At 37.9% G+C, this 16,693-nt stretch overlaps 1 protein-coding gene across 4 annotated transcripts in view; it reads right to left on the bottom strand.

The window, feature by feature from the left end:
• The window catches only part of LOC116647850 (BEN domain-containing protein 5), a 1,423,949-nt gene that overhangs the window by 982,953 nt on the left and 424,303 nt on the right, over positions 1-16,693 (bottom strand). The window lies entirely within an intron of this gene.

Raw genomic sequence — 16,693 nt, 5'->3', positions numbered from 1 at the left:
CTAGTCTAGATTTCTTTTTTTTTTATTTTTTAAAGACTTTATTTATTTGAGAGAGAAAGAGATAAAAATTAATGATTTACTCATATCATATATTATCATCTTCTATTGCTATTTCTCAAATATTTTATTGTTATGTTAATCACCATACATTACATCATTAGTTTTTGATGTAGTGTTCCATGATTCATTGTTTGCGTGTAACACCCAGTGCTCCATTCAGTACATGCCCTCTTTAATACCCATCACCAGGCTAACCCATCCCCTCACCCCCCCTCCAGAACCCTCAGTTTATTTCTCAGAGTCCATAGTCTCTCATGGTTCCTTTCCCCCTCCAATTTGCCCCCCTTCATTTTTCCCTTCCTACTAGCTAGTCTAGATTTCTAATTCATGATTCTGTGCCCCGCCCCCTAAGTCATCTCCTCCAGTAAACGTTCCACAACTAAGAACCACATCTCATAACATTCTTGTGAATGCCATGAAGGGCATTAGCCTGGTGGACAGAGTGATGAACTGTTACAGGATCTAAATTCTAGTCTCCGCTCTACTCCTTATTAGCCCCTGCTCTACTTCTTACCCTACCCTTTCACTTTTCTGTAGGTATAAGAAAGAGGAAATAACACACTAGGAGAGAAAAAGGGAAAATGTAATGATTTGTACAGAGAAGTAAGAAGTTTTAAGTATTAAGCTCCCAGTAAAATAAGGCACATAGAGAAAAACCACATTCAGGCCTTTCACCAGTCTGTGACTACCTGTGACTACTTGATATTACTCTAAGGAAGCTAACATAATAGCATCAGTGCTCTGGAACAGAGTTTTTCTGGTAACAGGTCATCTTGGCCAAAGCCAGGACAAAGATAAGGATGGATTAGCCTGTAAAGGGGATGGGACTTCTGGTTTCTTTCAGGATGTCACATGTGTGTAAACTAAGTATGCTGTGTATTGCCTCCATGCCTCCTTGAATGCCCTAGTTACTAATGTCCTGATGCCATAGTAAATGCTCTGCACAGGCAGAAGCTAATATGTGGGTAAATAAGCCACAATTTTCTGTCCCCTGGTTTCCTTATCTGTAAAACAGTAAAATGGGAATCCTAACATTAGCAGTGTAGAGCTAGGAGGAGGTTTTTGTTTGCTACAATTTAAAAGTACTTTTTATGTATGAAACATAATCGTTTTATGCATATTTTCTCATTTATATCTCATCCTATTCCAACCCCATTTTACAGATAGGAAACTGAGGCAGGAAGCTAAAGTCTATTGTGCAGACCTAGCTTTGGAATTCAAATCTGACTACCTTCAAAATTCATGCCTTAATTCCATAACTGTCTCAACTATAATCTAGTTCAACTCCCTCACGTAAAAAATGAGAAAACTAAAACCCAGAGAGGAGAAGAGATTTGATCAAGGCTACAGAACATATTATTTATTTAATCAATAACAATTTTTGAAGACTAAACATGTGCCAAGCCTATAAAAGTACTAAGGCTAAAGATAGTAATAATCCTCTTCCTTTAATGAAGTTGTACTCTATTGGACTGAAATTCCTTAAGGGCACACACATCATAATCTGATCAAATAAAGGAACGTCAAATCATAATTTTTCCGGTCATTATTTTCTGACACTACTCCCATTTTTCATATTTTCAAAATTAAAAGTATAATAACCTCATTAATAAAATGAGATCAGGAAGTTTCCTTTATCAATGATATTTTTAAAAAGATTTTCTAAACATTTTCTATATGGCACACTGTTCCTTTTTATAGATCCAATTATTAATGAAATTTAATTGTATTTAATCACAGTATTAAGTCTCCTGTCCATCCTCTTAGCAGGCACAGAAGAACTGGTCTAATATCAGATCTATATCACTATATGCAAAACACACAGAAACAGAAAAATTAACATGGTACTTACTAACTAGGAGGAAGTACCACTTCCAAGTTTTGTTTCATTAAAAAAAAAAAGAAAACTATTTCTTACTGTTTCTTGCTTTCATCTTTTACATAAGCCGTTGAAAAGCAAACTGGGGTATTTTTCACTTTCCTGTTTGTATAAAGCTCTAGTAATGTTAAATTGTTTTACATTTGGTTAACTCTGCTGAGAATATCAGTCCCCTCCCCTTTCCACACCTGGGAATTCTAACTCATTCTAACTCTAACTTTAGTTATTTCTCTAGGAAGTTGGTCCTGAACCTCACCCCTGGGCTTTCGTAGTACCCACGTAACATTTCTTAGAATATGCAATACTATACATTAAATATCTTCTGAAGTGAATCTTCCGCTAGTAGTCTATGCACCTCAACAGGTACAAGGACTGTATCTCATTTAACTCTGTAATCCTCAGTTTCTAGCTCAGTACCTGCTTTATAAAAAAGAGATTATACTAGTTTCCTCAATTAAACTGAACAGTAGAGAGAAGTGCATTGTAGTCCTGATCAAACAGAAAAAATAAATTAGATAAGCTCTAAAATCCCATTATTTAACATCTCCGTGTCCCAGGGATTTCCCCTTAATAATAATAGTACTAATAATTAATATTAAAAGCTAACATTTATTTAACATATATTATAAACCAGATAACTTGCCAAACACTAGCCTATAAGGTAGTATATTAGTTTCATAAGGCTACAATGCAAAATACCACAGACTGGCTGGCTTAAACAGAAACTTATGTGCTCACAGTTCTGGAGGCTAGAAATCTAAGATTAAGGTTTTAGCAGGTTTGGTTTCTTCTGAGGCCTCTCTCCTTAGCTTACAAATAGCTAACTTTTCAGAGTGTCTTTACGCAGTCACCCCCCTGTTTGTATTCTCTATGTCCTAATCTCCTCTACCAGACATATTGGAGTGAGGGCCTACCTAACCCCATATTGCCTCTCTAAAGTCCCTATCTCCAAATACAGTCACACATCCAGAGGTACTGGGAGTTAGGGGATCTATGTATAAATTTGGTAGAGATACAATTCAGCCCATTACATGTAAGTACTATTAATTTTTTTAAAGATTTTATTAATTTATTTGACAGAGAGAGACACATTGAGAAAGGGAACACAAGCAGGGGGAGTGGGAGAGGGAGAAGCAGGCCTCCCACGGAGCAAGGAACCCAATGTGGGGCTCGATCCCAGGACCCTGAAATCATGACCTGAGCCGAAGGCAGACGCTTAATGATTGAGCCACCCAGGCGCCCCTAATTCTTTTACATATATTTCAAATAAGTAAATCAGGGCCTAGTGAGTGTGGCATAGACCCAATAACCTCACCTCCTGATATTTACATCTGTGTGTTATCCCCTTCCCATAGCTGTGGATGGAACCTGTCACTTGCTTCTAACCTATAGAATATGGCAAAAATGGTGGAATGTCACTTACATGATTAGGCTACATAGGATTATAATTTCCATCTTACTACAAAGGCTTTTTGTATTGCCTTTCCAAATTTCATACTTTGATGAAGCAAACAACCATGTTGGGTAGGCCCATGTAGCAAGGAACTATGGCAGCCTCTTGTCAACAGGAAATAAGGCCTTCCATTAACTAGGCTGCAAGAAACTGAATCCTGTCAAAAACTATGTAAGCAAGTGTCCATCAATGGATGAATGGATAAAGAACATGTGGTACCCATATATATATGGAATGTGGTATCCATATATATATGGAATGTGATATATATATGTGGAATGTGATATATATATATATATATGGAATATATATATACATATGGAATGTAATAATGGAATATTACTAAGCCATAAAAAATGAAATGTTGCCATTTACAGTGACATGGATAGAGCTAGAGACGATTATGCTAAGCAATATAAGTCAGTCAGAGAAAAACAAATACTATATGATTTCACTTGCATGTGGAATTTAAGAAACAAATGAGCAAAGGGGAAAAAAAAGAGAGGCAAACCAAGAAACAAGCTCTTAACTATAGAGAACAAACTGATGGTTACCAGAAGGGAAGTGGGGGATCAGGGAGTGCTGGGTTAAATAGGTGATGGGGATTAAGGAGTGCACTTCCTCTGATGAGCAGTGAGTATTTAATGGAAGTGTTGAATCACTATATTGAACATCTGAAACTAATAATACACTGTATGTTAACAAATTGGAATTTAAATAAAAACTTAAAAAAAACAAAAACAACTATGTGAGCTTGGAAGAGAATCTTTCCCAGTCAAACTTTCAGATGAGACTGATTACACTTGATTGTGACCTTATGAGAAATCCTAAAACAGAGGACCCAACTAAGCCATGCCTAGATTCTTGATAAGATCATATATACATGTATTTAAGTCACTAAATTTGTGGGTAAAATTGTTACACAGCAATAAATAATATAGGAAGATTAGTCCAACTTCACATATTAGTGAGTGGCCAAGCTAGGATTTGAATTCTGATCTCTGGGACTCCAAAACCATCTATGTTATATAAATACATACCATGAAGGACTGTTGTAAGGATTAAATAATGCAAAATGTTAGCACAGATCTTGGCACATAATAAGAATTCCTTAGATGATTTTTATTGTGGTTCTAAAGTTACAAAACTATGTCTATTGTAAAACAAAAGCAAATAATATCTGAAACCTCAGTAAGGAAAAAAGGCTTAAAGCAGGGCGCCTGGGTGGCTCAGTTGGTTAAGCAACTGCCTTCGGCTCAGGTCATGATCCTGGAGTCCCGGGATCGAGTCCCACATCAGGCTCCCTGCTCAGCAGGGAGTCTGCTTCTCCCTCTGACCCTCCCCCCTCTCATGCTCTCTGTCTCTCATTGTCTCTCTCGCAAATAAATAAAATCTTAAAAAAAAAAAAATTTAAAAAAAGGCTTAAAGCAAATCAACTCTGAACACAAATCAAAGATATTTAGATTTTAGACTTATTTATAAACTTAATCTAGTATGGCAACTCTTAGGATCATACAGCTAAGTCTTTTTTGCTTATTAAACAAACATTTACTGAATAGGTAGTATTTGAAGACCCCGGAATACACAGATTAATATGATCTCAACCCTCTCACCCTTAAATTTTTTGTTACCAACATAAGACAATTATATGTCAACATATGAAGAGTTATAGGAACACAAAGGAAAGGAAAAACACCTAGTAGGTACTCAAAGAATACCGAATGGGTGTTTAATAAATGTTTATTGAAGGAGTGAATTAATTTATCTCCTGTATTTCCCACTTTACTTTTTTTTTTAAAAGATTTTATTTATTTATTTGACAGAGAGAGAGATAGCTAGAGCAGGAACACAAGCAGGGGGAGTGGGAGAGGGAGAGGCAGGCTTCCTGCCAAGCAGGGAGCCCGATGTGGGACTCAATCCCAGGACCCCGGGATCATGGCCTGAGCCAAAGGCAGACGCTTAACAACTGAGCCACCCAGGCGCCCTGTATTTCCCACTTTAATTAGGCCATGAGCTTGAATGTAGTGTCATTGGATTTAACCACAATATAGATTACAGAATAGCAAATCAGACTTATAAAATTCAAAGCCTGGCTCAACCACTTACCAGTTGTGTAACTTTGGGCATATTACCTAACCTCTCTATTCTTTATTATCATTTCCTATAATGGGAGCTCCATGATCACACCCTATGTCATAATAAAGCATCCTGAGTTGACCGTCAATGAGGACTCCTCATATTGTGGATGGGGAGAATACTGCTCCCTTGCATTTCTTACAACAAAACCAAGGAATTGACAAAGTTCACAATATTGAAGAAAATCCTGTATGTTTACAAAAGCAAGTGGTTTATTCATAATAAAATCTCAAGTCTCTGGGGTGGTCTATAGTATTTTTTTGTTGATTTTCTCTCAGTACGTACTCCCCACCAACATTTCCCTATTTACCTCCCACAACTCACTAAAAGTGTGAGTAGATGGATACAATCAGCTAATTTATTTCAGTAAAAACACCCTGGATAAACTGATTTATGCTAAAAAAAAAAATCACTACCAACATATCCTTACCTATCTCAGAAAGAGTAATACAGTCTATTAGCAAGACTTTTCACTTTTAATTTGAAAAAAAATTGATTGTGTGCATAATTATTTTTTAAATGAGATTCGCTGATTTATAACCACCTTCCCATGATTTTTGTAATTAAAAATTTAATATTCTTCCTATGCATTTTGAATGGAAAGCTAATGTTGACTATATACAGAAAAGGAAAAACTACTACAAATAAAACAAATAAAACTGATACATAGCTTACAACTTTTGGGTTAAACCTCCCAACATTTGGCATCTGAAAACTTTTCCCATGTTCATGGTGTTGACATTGCTCTTTTAAATCCCAGTGTGTAGAGTTAATTGTAATTTTATTCAGAACAAAATCTGCTTAGTAATCAATTTGTCCCTAAATGGAGTCACCTGCAATAGTTCAAAACAGTATTTCCCTAGGTCCTGTGCGTTAGCTTAGGACTGTAGAGATGAAAGTCTAGGCCCCACCAGCAAGAATCTCACAGACTAGCAGAGAAGATAGACATAGGTGAAGAGAATCACAACACAATGTGATAAATAGTCATAAAGAGGCAGAAAACCAAGTGGGAAACCCAGGCTGAAAATTTGAAAAGCCTTCCTAGAGTAGGTAAAGCCTCAGTTGTTATTGTCATCAACCTCTTCTTTAATTTCCTCTCCTTAAGTGATTCTATTTTTTTCTAACTGACTTGAATGATGAATAATAATTATCCAGGAAAAGCATGGGAATGCAACAGAGCATTTCAGGAAGTATGAATAATTGGAGCAAGGCATAAAATTGTGAATATCATAAATGCTCTGGAAAATAGAAGCAGGTGAATGATGAAATATTAATGTTTGGAGCGATAAGAAATATGGCTAGAGAAGTAGACAGTAGCTAAAGAGTAGATGAGCAAGTGCCAAGACTCTAAGATTGAAATAACTGTGGCATGTTCAGAGACAAAGAAAAGGCCAGTGTGGTAAAAGCAGAGTATATGAAGAGTCTAATGAGGGAAATGAGGCTGAAGGGGTAAACAGGGCCACATAGGTAGAGTCTGATAGCCCCTGGCAAGGAATATGAAATTCACTCTGGCTGTACCAGGAATCCATTGAAGCATGGTAGGCTGGGAATACAACTCTCTCAATATATATTTTTTCTTTGGGTTTTTAAAGTCACTTTAAATGTTATATAAAGAATGGTGTGTAAAGGGGTAAGAGTCAGAATCAGGGAGAGCAGTTAGAAAGCTGATATGAGGTTGGAGATAAAGGTGGCAAAAACCATGACAAACAATGGAGGTGATGAAAACGGTGAGATTCAGAATACGTTATAATCAAACTTTCTGATAGATTAAAAGGATGGTATGAGGACAAGGGAGAAAGCACAGGTGATCCCAGGTTGTGCCATTTACTGATATGAAGAAAGCTTAGTGCAGAGAAGACTTGGAGGAAAATCAGAAGTTCTAGTTGGACCATGTTAAGTTCAAGGTGCAGATTACCAGCCAAATATAGGTGCTAAAGAGGCAACATAGAGAATAGGAAAGAGATTTGAAAAAACACTTAGGAAGAAAAATCTGTAGTACTTCCTGACTGAATGTGGGCAGTTAGATAAAGAAAAGAATCAAGGAAACTATCCCTAACATCCCATTCCTCGGTTCTTGGCTACTTTCACTTCTATAACACATCTTGTTCTGTTTCTAGCACTTGGATACAAAGGGTCATATCTTCAAATTCTCTAATTACACCTACAGAGATATGTTCATTGAAACAAGATGGAACCAAACTGAAAATAAAATGTACCACCAAATATCATTTACTGATGAGAGAAATTAAATATAAAATAAAAAGCAATTCTGCAATTTGCTGAATTACTAGGCATATCATTTGGTTCCTAGGTTGACCTGTTACTCTTTCTTATTTCATGAAGACTGGAAGTGGTGTTACTAAAAGGCTTTTTCATGAAGCATGATGAAGCATATAATCTATTGCTATCTATAATGCTACCATCCTTACCCAACAAGGAAAATAGGAACATAAGTGAAAGGTAAACATTTTGTCTGTGTATCCTTAAATTCTTAGGACCATATTTGGCAATTCTCTACTTTCAACAAACTGGTAATCACAAGCTCTAAAATGATCACTTTGCTTATTCACAACTCTAAAACAAATCTCTTATTTTTGCTCAGATTTAGAAGACATAAATACTTATTGAAAACACACTGAGTGCCAAACACTGAGATAAATTATTTCTTTCATATACACTGTCTCATTTAATCCCTATAAAAATCATATGAGATAAATATCTTATCTTCAATTTATACTAAAAAAATATTTAAGAGATAGGGTTCTTAAAGAATTGAAGAGAGCTCTTCGGATTTCTTTTTTTTTTTAATTTGCTAGATTCGGGGTCCTTAGGTGGCTTAGTCAGTTGAGCGTTGACTCTTGATATCATCTCAGGTCATGATCTCAGTGTTGTGGGATGGAGCCCTGCATCCATCTCTATGCTGGGCATGGAGCCTTCTTAAGATTCTCTCTTTCCCTCTACCTCTGCCCCTCCTCTCCTCTCCCTCCCTAAAACAATAATAAAATAAAATAATAAAATTTAAAAAATATACACACACACACACACACACATATATATATATATTTTTTTTTTTTTTGGCTAGATTCAAAGCATTAAGGTATGCCTACAAAATGTCTACCCTACTATTCCTCTTTGGTCTCTAGGAGTTTCTCTCAATAACAGATTTTGTTTCAGTCCATCAGGATAACCTTCTCACATGTAACATTATTGATATGAAAAATATTAGGATAGTACTTTAGAATTTGCAAAAATATTCACATATAATCAATTTAATCCTCAAGACAATCTTGTGAGCCTGAAATTAATACCCCATTTTCCAGATGTGGAATCAAGGCTCAGGAAAACTAGTAGCCTTCTCCAATTTCCCATAATTAAATCAATTCGATGAAAGAGGATATCCTCTTAACTATGAACAGTTTCTAGCATGCGACAGTTGGGGGGGAATTGGAGGGGGAGATGAACGATGAGAGACTCTGGACTCTGAGAAACAAACTGAGGGTTCTAGAGGGAAGGGCGGTGGGGGGATGGGTTAGCCCGGTGATGGGTATTAAAGAGGGCATGTACTGCATGGAGCACTGGGTGTTATATGCAAACAATGAATCATGGAACACTACATTAAAAACTAATGATGTAATGTATGGTGATTAACATAACATAATAATAACAAAAATTGTTTAGAGAATAAGTAAATGAATTAATGAATAAATGAGTATTTTATTCTAAGTTCAGTGCTATTTTATAGCAGCACCTCCTTGAAACAAATCAGAATTTAATTCTGAGTACATGGTTCCCTAGGAACCAGTATCATAAAAATAAAAGTTCTGTAAATCAAAAAGGAAAACAATTGAGTTACATTATATTACTTCTGTATCTACATATACACCAGAGTCTCCCTCAGCTCCATGTCTTTACCCATCCAGTTCTTTCCAACAACTGTCATCTATTCTCTATCTTTTCCCCTCTTCCAACCCTTCTTCATTAGTTCATTCCATTCCCACTCATTCCATTCCAATTCCATTAAAACCTCAACTCAGAGATCATCTACTCTCAGTACCTCTAGACACTTCCTAGACTGTGTCAGGGACCCCTTTTCAGTGCTACCATAGTCCCTGCTTCTTATCACTAGTGATGCCCTAATCTCAGCATAAGGGAACTGACCATTTATTTGCCTTAAGAATACTAACTCTTTCAGGGCAGAATTCATATTTTATGCATCCCTGTATCACTTATACCTAATACAGTGTCTTTACATAGCATGCATATATCTATCTACCGGTCTATAAATGTTTGCTTGAACTAAAGATCTCTTGACTAAAAATATACAAAAGGTTCTATTCTTTGCCAATAATCACAAGGGGAATGAAGAGCAAATATATGAACTCAAAGTGTGCCATCATGTTACTAAACAGTTCCTTGGCAACCCAAAAGGTATATATAATAAGGAAAATAGCACAAACACCAGATTTTAAAATATTAGTCCCCACAACAGAAACTTGTTGTTTGCAAACCTCAGCTTTGTCAGTTTCCTTCTCCTTCTGGCCCCCAGCCTCATGATCAATAAAGGAAATGATTTTATTAAATAAATACAAAAGAGTCAAATTCTGAGACTCTAAAATTTCTTATAACAAAAATAAAATAGGAAGGATATTGTTAAATCTTAAATCAAGCCATATTGTTTCCCCTTTTTTAAATGTTTCAATGGCCGTTCAACTCCACTTTTAAGGATAAATACTTAACTTTATTTTATGTATCCTGCCTCATTTCTCACCAGGCATCACACCCCTCTTTTAAACCATATATTGCAGCCAAGCTAAAATAACACGTGTTTCCAAAACAAACTAAGTTGCTTCAAACCACTATGTCTTTCCTTACAACCTTTTTTCAGTGTAGAATGCAGTTGCACTCCTTATCTAAGACCAACAAAATCTTCTTTTCTCACAGCAATGCTGCCACTGGGGTATAGTACACCAGGTCTACCTTTGTGCCTCTCTATCCTGTTCTACTTCTTTTATACTCTCAATGATGCTGCAGTACATCTCTTTGTGGATGCCATAATCCCAACACACAGCTCCTCAAGGCCAGAGACTGGGTTCATCTCATTCATGATTATATTCTTAGCACCCAGTAAAGATCCTAGCATAAAGCAGATACTCAGAGAATTTTGTGAGTCAGTGAATCAACAAACTGATGACTATGAAAGCACTGCTCGAAGTCTAGGAAGCATGGAAATTTTTTTCTGCCTCAGACCCTATGAGAACCTAATCTACCATCATCCACATTCTGCAGGCAGTACTCCAAAGACTGGTTTATAAAACCAGTTTAATTGGCCTAAACTAAAGACTGTAATGAAAGATCGCCAATCTTTGACCAACAACGGCTCACTCATATGCCCAACCCAGCCATTTTGGGTCATTCCCTTACATATGCCTATATCTTTCTTGAATTTAAATTTCGACAAGCATATATTGATCACCTAAAAATATACTAAATTCTGTACTAGGTACTGGGATTTTACCATTAACAAAAATGTAATATGTATCCTAAAGGAATTCATAAAGGGATGTTATCATTAAATCATCACTGAAACAACTGATATTATAATCCCAGGACATTAAGACACAAGTTGATAAATTCAACTTAACCAAGACTGCATAATAAATTTGTGAGACCAGGCTGTGATATAACAACAAAATGAAATAAAAAATGAAGAACAAATGAAGCCCAAGAGCTTTAGAAGAAAGAGGGCTCAAATAAATAAACTCAGAAATGAATGAGAAGGAGGAAAATATGGCGGAGGAGTAGGGGACCCTATTCCAACCAGTCCCATGAATTAAGCTGGATATCTACCAGACCACTCTGAACACCCATGAAATCAACCTGAGATGTAAGAAGATATTTCTGGATCTCTACAAACAGAATATTGTACGTGGTTGGTTTTGAGGTATAAAGCAGGGAGCAGTGATTCCAAGGGCAGATGTCGGAACATAAACAGAAAGGGGAGGAAGCCTTCAGGATCCTACACTGCTGGTGAGCAATAGCCTCCCACACAGGGGACAGGGCACAGACTCACAGATGGGTAGTGGCGGGGAAAGGAATTTAGGGAAGCCCCCCAGACTGAAACCGGGAGCGGCGGGGCCGTTCGTGCGAACTGGGGGCGGCTGGCACTTTTAGAAGGACAAAGGGTAGAAACATGCCCCCATGCCCCGACCTGAAGGCAAGGACTGGGAGCCCTGCTGAGGGGCACACAACCCAGAACACTGCAGCTTATATAAGCAGAGACAGAAACAGATAGTGTGGCCTGGAGAGCTCACTGAAGAACAGACTGCAATCTCTCTGCTCTGAGGCAGAGGGTTGGAAATGATCTCTTCTGCTCTGACTCTTGGAAGAGAAGCAGGGAAAGCCACTAGGGAAATCCGCCAGAGAACAAAAGCCCCCCAAAAATGGTTTTCACTGAGCCCATCAGCCCCCCACCCCCCTGACTGACAGAAATTGAAAAAAAGACCCATGCCTTTTGGGCAACTCTGCCCAAAAAGGGTTGCCTGAGTAACAGTGTGGCATGTCCCTCCCCCAGAAGACAGGTTGGGAGAACAATAGGCCGACAACCCTGAGGTCCCTATGAAACAGGTGCATCATGCTTGGATTGTGGTCAATAATTTGGACTCTGTACAGTCCCTCAACCACCCCTCAACAGAATGACTAGGAGGAGGAACCCCCAGAATAGGAAAGACTCAGAGACTGTGACTTCTGCCACAGATTTACAAATGGATATAGATATAAACAAGATATCAGAAATGGACTTCAGGGTAGCAGTTATAAAGATGATAGCTAGAATGGAGAAATCGATTAATGGCAACATAGACTCTCTAAGGGCAGAAATGAAACTGAACTGGCAGAACTTAAAAATGCTATCAATGAGATCCAATCTAATCTAGATAATCTAACAGCTAGGGTAAGCAAGGCAGAAGAATGAATTAGTGACCTGGAAGACCAATTGATAGAAAGGAAGGGAAAAAAAGAGGCCAGGGAGAAACAATTAAAAGTTCATGAAAACAGAATTAGAGAAATAAGTGACACCAAGAAACGTTCCAATGTCAGAATTATTGGAATCCCTGAGGGGGTGGAGAGAGAGAGGACTGGAAGATATATTTGAACAAACTGTAGCTGAGAACTTCCCTAATCTGGGGAATGAAACAAACATTCATGTCCTAGAGGCAGAGAGGATCCCTCCCAAGATCAAGGAAAACAGGTCAACACCCTGGCATGTAATAGTAAAACTCGCAAATCTTAGAACCAAGGAAACCATCTTCAGGGCAGTTAGGGAGAAGAGTTTCCTTACGTACAGAGGGAGGAACATCAGAATAACGTCAGACCTATCCACAGAGACCTGGCAAGCCAGAAAGGCCTGGCAAGACATATTCAGGGTACTAAACGAGAAGAACATGCAGCCAAGAATACTTTATCCGGCAAGGCTGTCATTTAGAATGGATGGAGAGATGCAGAGCTTCCAAGACTGACAGAAATTGAAAGGATATGTGACCACTAAGCTGGCCCTGCAAGAAATATTAAGGGGGGGTTCTATAAAAGGAGAATGACCTCAAGAGTAATATACAACAGAAATTTACAGGGACAATCTATAAAAACAACATCTTCACAGGCAACATGATGACAATAAATTCATATCTTTCAATAATCACTCTCAACGTGAATGGCCTAAATGCTCCCATAAAACGGCACAGGGTTGCAGATTGGATAAAAAGACAGGACCCATCCATACGCTGTCTACAAGAGACTCATTCTGAAGCTAAAGATACATCCAGACTGAAAGTGAAGGGATAGAGATCCATCTTCCACGCCAATGGACCTCAAAAGAAACCTGGGGTAGCAATTCTTATATCAGACAAATTAGATTTTAAGCTAAAGACTGTAGTTAGAGACACAGAAGGACACTATATCATTCTTAAAGGGTCTATCCAACAAGAAGATCTAACAATTGTAAATATCTATGCCCCCAACATGGGAGCAGCCAACTACAAAGCCAACTGTTAACCAAAATAAAGAGTCATATTGATAATAATACATTAATTGTAGGAGACCTCAATACTCCACTCTCAGCAATAGAAGATCATCTAAGCAGAAAAATCAACAGAGGAACAAGAGCTTTGAATGACACACTGGACGAGATGGACCTCATAGATATATATAGAACATTCTACCCTAAAACAACAGAATACTCCTTCTTCTTGAGCGCACCTAGAACTTTCTCCAGAACAGACCACATACTGGGTCACAAATCAGGTCTCAACCGATACCAAAAGATTGAGATTATTCCCTGCATTTTCTCAGACCATAATGCTTTAAAACTGGAACTCAATCACAAGAAAAAATTTGGCAGAAATTCAAACACTTCGAAGCTAAAGACCACTCTGCTCAAGAATGTTTGGGTCAACCAGGAAATCAAAGAAGAACTTAAACAATTCATGGAAACCAATGAGAACAAAAACACATCGGTCCAAAACCTATGGGATACTGCAAAGGCGGTCCAAAGGGGGAAATACATAGCCATCCTCAAAAAAATAGAAAAATCCTGAATTCACCAACTAACTTTACACCTCAAGGAACTGGAGAAAAAGCAAAAATGATGCCTAAGCCATGCATTAGAAGACAAATAATTGGGGCGCCTGGGTGGCTCAGTCAGTTAAGCAGCTGCCTTCGGCTCAGGTCATGATCCCAGGGTCCTGGGATCGAGCCCCACATTGGGTTCCCTGCTCAGTGGAGAGTCTGCTTCTCCCTCTCTCTCTGCCTGCTTGTGCTCTCTCTCTATCTCTCTGTCAAATAAATAAATAAAATCTTTAAAAAAAAAAAAAGAAGATGACAAATAATTAAGATTAGAGCAGAGATCAATGAATTAGAAACCAGAAACACAGATCGGATCAATGAAACCATAAGCTGGTTCTTTGAAAGAATTAATAAGATCGATAAACCACTGGCCAGACTTATCCAAAAGAAAAGAGAAAGGACCCAAATTAATAAAATTATGAGTGCAGGGGAGAGATCACAACTAACACCAAGGAAATAGAAACAATTATTGGAAATTATTATCAACAACTATATGCCAATAAATTGACCAACCTGGAAGAAATGGAGCCCTTCCTGGAAACCTAAAAACTCCCAACACTGAAACAGGAAGAAACTGACAATCTGAATAGGCCAATAACCAGTAACGAGATTGAAGCAGTGATCCAAAACCTCCCAAAAAACAAGAGTCCAGGGCCTGATGGATTCCCTGGGGAATTCTACCAAACATTCAAAGAAGAAATAATACGTATTCTCCTGAAGCTGGGTCAAAAAATAGAAACAGAAGGAAAGCGTCCAGACTCATTCTATGAGGCCAGCATTACCTTAATCCCCAAACCAGGCAAAGACCCCATCAAAAAGGGAATTTCAGACCGATATCCCTGATGAAAATGGATTCCAAAATTCTCAGCAAAATCCTAGCTAATAGGATCCAACAATACATTAAAAAGATCATCCACCACGACCAAGTGGGATTCATCCCCGGGATGCAAGGGTGGTTCAACATCTGCAAATCAATCAGTGTGATAGAACACATTAATAAGAGGAGGGAGAAGGACCATATGGTCCTCTCAATTGATGCAGAAAAAGCATTTCACAAAATACAGCATCCTTTCCTGATTAAAACTCTTCAGAGTACACGGATAGAGGGAACATTCCTCAAGTTCAGAAAATCCCATCTATGAAAAACCCACAGCGAATATCATCCTCAATGGGGAAAAGCTGAGAGCCTTTCCCTTAATATCAGGAACACATCAAGGATGTCCACTCTCGCCACTATTGTTCAACATAGTACTGGAAGTCCTAGCAACAGCAATCAGACCACAAAATGAAATAAAAAGTATTCAAATTGGCAAAGAAGTCAAACTCCCTCTTCCCAGATGACATGATACTTTATGTGGGAAATCCCAAAGACTCCACCCCCAAATTACTAGAACTCATACAGCAATTCAGTAATGCGGCAGGATACAAAATCAATGCACAGAAATCAGTTGCTTTCTTATACACTAACAATACAACTGTAGAAGGAGAAATTAGACAATCGATTCCATTTACAATAGCACCAAAAACCTTAAGATACCTCAGAATAAACCTAACCGAAGAAGTAAAGGATCTATACTCTAGGAACTACAGAACACTCATGAAAGAAATTGAAGAAGCCACAAAAAGATGGAAAAATGTTCCATGCTCATGAATCAGAAGAATAAACATTGTTAAAATGTCTATGCTGCCCAGAGCAATCTATACCTTCAACGCCATCCCAATCAAAATTCCAATGACATTTTTCAAAGTGCTGGAACAAACAATCCTAAAATTTGTATGGAATCAGAAAAGACCCCGAATCGCCAAGGAAATGTTGAAAAAAGAAAAACAAAGCTGGGGTATCACATTGCCTGATTTCAAACTATATTACACCGTGATCACCAAGATAGCATGGTATTGGCACAAAAACAGACATATAGACCAATGGAACAGAATAGAGAGCCCAGATATGGACCCTCAACTCTATGGTCAAATAATCTTCAGCAAAGCAGGAATAAATATGCAATGGAAAAAAGACAGTCTCTTCAATAAATGGTGCTGGGAAAATTGGACAGCCACATGCAGAAGAATGAAACTCGACCATTCTCTAACACCATACACAAAGATAAACTCAAAATGGATGAATGGTCTTCAATGTGAGACAGGAATCCATCAAAATCCTAGAGGAGAACATAGGCAATAACCTCTCTGACATTGGTCACAACAACTTCTTTCAAGATACATCTCCAAAGGCAAGTGAAACAAAAGCAAAAATGAACTTTTGGGACTTCATCAAGATGAAGAGCTTCTGCACAGCAAAGGAAACAGTCAACAAAACAAAGAGGCAACCCACAGAATGGGAGAAGATATTTGCAAATGACACTACAGACAAAGGGCTGATATCCAAGATCTATAAAGAACTTCTCAAACTCAACACCTAAAAAACAAATAATGCAGTCAAGAAATGGGCAGAAGACATGAACAGACACTTCTCCGAAGAAGACATACAAATGGCTAACAGACACATGAAAAAATGTTCATCATCATTAGCCATCAGGGAAATTCAAATC

This window comes from Phoca vitulina, unplaced genomic scaffold, assembly GCF_004348235.1.
Source record: "Phoca vitulina isolate PV1807 unplaced genomic scaffold, GSC_HSeal_1.0 scaffold2, whole genome shotgun sequence".
Taxonomy (NCBI): Eukaryota; Metazoa; Chordata; class Mammalia; order Carnivora; family Phocidae; genus Phoca; species Phoca vitulina.
Note: the sequence above shows the minus strand (reverse complement) of the source record. Positions and strands in the feature narration are given on the sequence as shown.